Genomic DNA, 6418 nt, shown 5'->3' on the forward strand with positions numbered 1-6418 from the left:
AGCATTAAACCTAATTCATTGAACCTAGACACCATAATGAACTTACCTAATTCTAATACCTACCAAAATTAGCCTAGAGCTCGAATGGAGCTCTAATGGCTGCTGCCCCTCCTTGGGGAAGAAGAAGACCTAAAAATAATAAAATCAAAATTGAACAACTAAGCTAAAACGATAATGAACATGATAAAACTAATTTAACACAGAATTATACTAACTAATTCAACTAATTAAAACACAAATAATTTCTCTATTATGCTAGAAATCCTAAAATACCGAAAACACCAAATTATCTAAACACTATTCTAATGAACAAAGCATGAAAAATTCAAACGACTAAATCTATTTCTAAAACTAGCTAACTTCAAGAAACAAGAAATCACGAACACAAGAACACAAACTGAACTAAATATCAAACATGCAGCCGGCTGAATAATCACTACAATTACGAACACAAGAAAACTCTATTATTTTTGTATTTTTCAATAGAAACACAAAACACTCAAAACAACAAACGATTAAAATCCTATGTAGAACAATCCTAAAATATTAAAATCGATCAAGATACCATTTATAAAACTATGAATACAATACACATGCAGGCACACAACCAAAAATTGAAGTCTACATGCACTTCATGCATATGAAATCTAATTCAATGATTTTTGTAAAAACACATCACACGACAATCTTAGCATCAAATCTCACCTAAAACAAACATCAATAACACTGGAATAGCTACTGCAACTCTGATTTCATCAATATAATCACAGAAGACAAACTTTGCAGCACTAAATTTATTCAACCCCAAATATCGGCTAGAAATAATCTAGCTGATTTCTCTCTTTTTTTTTTTCTTTTGAATTAAACTAAACAACAATCACAACCCACGACTACACTAACATAAAATAAAACTTTTTAAAATGCTTTTTCTGTAAAAACAACACAGTAAAACACGCTGGATAGACTTGAAGAATCGGCTAGATGAGGATCTAGCCGATTTTCACGATTTGAATGAAAAATGTTGAAAATCAAGATTCAAACAAATCAAACAATGAAATAAACCTAATCTAACGTGATGGTCTGTGCACGGGATCTATTCTAAGGTTGAAACAAAAAGAAAAACAAGAAACACACAGAAAATAATAAAAGAAAATCGTCACACACAATTTGGCTTTAACTAGAAGAGAAGGGAGAAGAAGATCTACCTCTCGGGCGATCCGACGATCGTGGGGAAGAAGAAGAGCGGACAATGGCTTGGTCTTGACATCCCGAACAGTTTGAGAATGCTGGAACTTCATCAAGAACAGAACTTTTGCAGCTGCAACACGTTGGAGATCCACCGAGGATGGGATGGGCGCCGATTCGCGATCGGAGGGCTCAGAAAATCGGATGGAGGTAGGGCCGGTTCACCTTGATGGTGTGTTTTGCACTACGAATCAAGGTTAGTAGTCTCCACCTCTGCTGCACCTGCAAAAACACAGAAAATGATGAAAAACGCAACAAGAAATAGGAAGAAATGACAAGAATCGAAAAGAGAGATCAGAAAATGCTTGGATTGCAAGCATGAACCAAATCTTCAATGGCCAATGGAATGGAATGGAAGAGGAGACGGTGCTGGAGCTAGAAGCACTGTAGGGGGCGTCAAATCCAAAGCCAAAGACGCCTAGGGTTCTTCTAAAAAGTGTATTTATACTTTTTGAAATTTCAGAAACAAGGTTATAAAAAAATATTTTACTAGGTGCCACTTTCTAAGGGGTTTTCTGCAAAACTTTTTGAAATGGATATGGATATGCGTGTGGGTTGGATTTTGGGCTTTCTAAAGGTTGATCCAAGGTCCAAACAGCCTAATTGGATCAGATATGGATCCGATCTACTTCGAAATTCGTGCCCAAACACTGAAATAGCCATAACTCTCTCATTTTAACTCCGATTTCTCTGAAATTCAAACCATAACCCCTTACTATCAAAATGCATCTAAACATGGGTTTAAAACCTTAAACTCGTTACAAAATGCATGAAAAACTTGTTAACATGATGTGCATTTCATGCATCATCAATAGTAAGCGCAGAAGAATGAACCAATCAACTTGAATCTCTTTCCATATGCATAGGTGTATCTGGGAGGTGATAATTCTCGATCAAAGTAGTCCCATACCATTTCTTCTTTCTGCAGATAATCGATCAGGAATCGGTACCGCGCAACTGGAAGGAGCTCTTTGCCGTTATATCTGAACAAACTCACTCTAGTCGTCACATGCTGAAGGAACCAGGACTGAAGAGCATAGGTACATCCCTCGACTAAGATGGACTCTCCCATTGTGAAGCGGGTCAGTCCTCTGTATAAAAAAGCAAGCGCGACCATGGCTATCGAGAGACGGCTGGTCTGTCGACTTCCCCATCTTCTCAGAAGCTGAACTATTCTGACATCCACATAATTTTGTCCATCTGGAAAGAAAGCAAGTCCTACAGTACACATAACCATCGCATGCTGAATTCTCTCTCGAGCTATCCTGGACAACGAGCTGACTTCTGTGAATTCTCCATACTATCGGTAGATCTCGATCAGGGTCACGTATTCATTCTCATTTTCTTCAATCAGTGGCCAAGACTTGTGCCTTATCATATGAGCCACGACATCTTTAGGATCCAGACCCTTGACATTGATCAGAAACTGTTGCTCTAACGAATCTCTAGGTTGACCGGCTGGCTCGGGCAGTCCCATAATCTCTGAAAATTTATCCATCAATAGTATCATCTCGCCCCATGGGAACCAAAATGTGCAAGTGCGCGGATTTCACTGCTCTGCCAGTGCATGGATCAGATTGTCGTTGACTGTCAACTTTCTCACTGCAGATGTCAGTTCCAACCCGCAATTGCTCAAGTGGTCCGGAAACATACGAGAGAAGTTTTTGAACCAAATGTAGTACCACCGGGGGAAGAAGGGTCCGGTGCTGAGAGCTCGATGCTTGGAAAGACTTTGTCGCACCTCGTAGGAGATGTGACCCTCAAGAAAAACACAATCGAGTTGACTGGATGCCATTGGACTGAAAGATAGGAACATTGGAATTAAACTTTAGAAAAATACAAAAATTTTGAAAATTGCAGGCAGGATAAAATAAAAAGCTGGAAATTCGAAGTCCAGAGGAACGAAAGAATGGGAAATCACCTGGAGTTTTGAAGAAAAGATAGATAATTTGGAAAAATCGTCTAAGGTTTTTGAGAAAATGAGGTATTTCACAAAAGATGGAAAATAAGGTATTTTGAAAAATTGTCTGGTATTTTAGAAAAATTGGGGAAAATATGAGAAAATAAGACGAAAATCATACATTTAATCATAAACAATTATGCACATACAACAATCCCTCAGAAGCTGACTCTAAATGCATTGGTTTTGAAAGAGCTTTAGGACCCTAATCCTGACTCTAGGCTCAGATCAACTGTGTTCAATCATGCTATGCCGATATACTCCAGCCGAGGCTCGATGTACGTGGCATAAAATTCATCTTCGGTTCTAGGCTTGTGTTTTCCCAACATCCTTGAGCGCCTGCTGATATACGTTGAACTATGGCCCTTGGTACGTGGCAGGGAGGCGTTAGCCCAAATAAGTGGCCTAGTTGTGAGGCTCTGTCCCGAACTATGGTTCTGGAAGAGAGCCCAGCAACGTGAAGACCGAGTAGACATAGGTGGGGTGGTTTTTGAAATATGATCACATGCAAGCAAACAGAGGGCTCTAAAACCTAAAGAGATGGAGATTTTGAAATTTTTTGAAGAAGCAAACATTGTTTTCATACAATTCCTAGATTGAGGAGTGTTGTATTTCAGACCTAAGTCTAAGTGAGCATGAATAATTCTCCTCGATATAGTCCTACCAAACCATGCCTAGTCTACATGCAATCCATGTCAGCTGGGTTCAAGTCTAGGCTCCTAAGTTCACATGATATCAGAAATTAAAGCTGACATTCCATAGAACATAATTTTGATAATTGATCTAAGTTAAAGCACATAATTGATCAGGCGAAGACAGGTCCCATCACGGTCGCCCAACCTATTATCATCGCAAAATTTTTCCCCTCCCTTGCGAGAGAGAAACGAATTTTGTGAGTCAAACTCGACCAAAGTTTTGAAAATTGTTTTGAAAATTACTCGCCTCCGTTTTGAAAATTTGCGGAAAAATTCCGTGGAATGGGATCCGCCTGTCAGTACGAGGTTCAACCGTTCCTGGCGCCTTTACCAGGGGTAATTAAACAAAGGATCAATTACGTGCTTTAACTTGACTCAAATATCTAAATCATGCTCTATTTTTTCTAGAATGCACAAAGAATCAGGCTTGTACTATAAAATTTTGAAAATAATGCAATGTTTGAGAAAATATGATGTTTGCTTTGGAAAATTGAAATATGCTTGAAAATTGATTGGAAAAGTACTTGAAAATTGAATTCGTGGGAAAATCATTGGAAATCAGCAATTTGCATTGGAAAGTGATTTCTCAGGAAAATTTGAACTTTAGAAAATCAATTTTGAAGTTTGGAATTGCTTTTCTGAGAAAATGAATTTGAGAATTTTGAGAAAATCTAAGAAATTAATTATAAAATGACTTTTGAAATGAAAAATGGATTCTCAGGAAACTCGGTTCTCAAGAAAATGGGAAATCTGAGAAAATCGATTTTTTTGAAAACTTGAGACTTTGAAATTTGAGAATTTTAAAACATTGGAAAATCTTGGTTTGAACTTAGGAAATGCTTTGAAATCTCTTTTGAAAACTCAGGATTTTGAGAAAATCAGATCCTGAGAAAGACTTGGAAATTCTTTTGAAAACTGAATTTTCTGAAATTGAAATTGGAAAATGAATTTGCAATTTGAATAATATGAATGAATGAATATGAATTTGAAAGGGAATTTTAATTGAGGAATTGGGAAATCCTTTTAAAACTTTGAGAAATGCAGTGCATTTTGAAGTTAGCCTAATAGTGTAGGCTGAATGTGGCTAATTTGAAGATCATAAATCTAGGTTTCATTCGTATTCTGACTATGGCCAAAAATACAAATTCCACCAAGTTTATAAACTCCATAAGAGCTTGTGCACGTGCCATTTGTGTCAACCATAGTGGATTTGGAAAAATGTGCATGAATGATACATTCAATATTGAAATTTGCAGAAATTAAACTATATGCAATGCAACCCTATTCTAAGCAGAAAAGTAACTCTTATTCCAAATATTACATTGATTTTTACATTGAATTGAATAAAATAAAGAAATAAAGTAGCTAAGCCTTCTTCTTGAATGCTCCTGCAAAACTAGAAAACAAGGTTAGCACAAAAATGTAGGTTTTTTTGAATTTATCCGAAAATATGGGAAATTATCGGATATTATTTAGATATAAACCCAAATTCATACCCCCTTTGATATAAACATGATAAATAATGAATAAATTTTGAAAATAAACTTCAAAATTCGAAATTGGGTTAAAATGACCAAAATGCCCCTGATGACCTTGAAATTAGGGTTTTCTGAAAGAAATTTTGTAAATTTTGGAATTTTGAAAATCAAATGAAATAAATAAAATACAATATGATGAAATATGATGATATGCATGAATATTTATGAAATCAAAGATTGAAATTTCGAAATTTAGGTCAAAATGACCAAAATACCCCCGATAACAAGACTATGGCCTTAAAACCAGGGTTTTCTGAAATAAATTTTGCAAAATTGAAAAATATGAAATGCAAATGAGATTGAAATTAACCTTAATGTGATTCTATATGCTAATTTACATGAATAAAACCCTAAAATGGCGAAAATTTCATAAAATATCATATTTAACCTGATTTTCGCTTCTGAATTTAAAGATAAACTAACACATGGAGCAAATGAACTTGGAATTAAACCAAATTTAGAATGGACATATAAAATAACCCTAGAAACAGAATGGAGCTCGAAAATCTATTTTTTTAATTTTTTAAATATGGAAATTCAAATAAAAACCCTAAATTTTGTGATTTTTGCTTAAAATGTTGATTCTAAAGAGGATTTTGGATATCAAACTTCCATAAAAATTTCCCAAAGTTTATGGGGTGACAGAGGACAGTAAGTCAAGGATTTTTGCTTTTTATAATTTTTGGTTTTGACTTATGGTCGGAGCTGTACCAGTCCATCAAGTCGGATCGGAATCCGGCGACTCTAGGATTTGGGAGAAACAGACAGGTTTCGATAGAAAATGTGAGAAAAATAGTAAAAAGATGGTAAAAAGGATGAAATTGTAGAAAAATGTCCCTGATAAATAGGAAAAAAATTGATATTTTTGCGTCAATGGGATTCAGGTTATGGTTTGGAAAAGGGCACACTATTATCAGAGACCCGAATCTCTGAAATTTTTGGATATTGGAATCTGTCAAACAGAAAAGAAATTTTCAAGA

This window comes from Nuphar pumila, chromosome 1 (genome assembly GCF_984573655.1).
Source record: "Nuphar pumila chromosome 1, dmNupPumi1.hap1.1, whole genome shotgun sequence".
In the NCBI taxonomy this organism is placed as follows: Eukaryota; Viridiplantae; Streptophyta; class Magnoliopsida; order Nymphaeales; family Nymphaeaceae; genus Nuphar; species Nuphar pumila.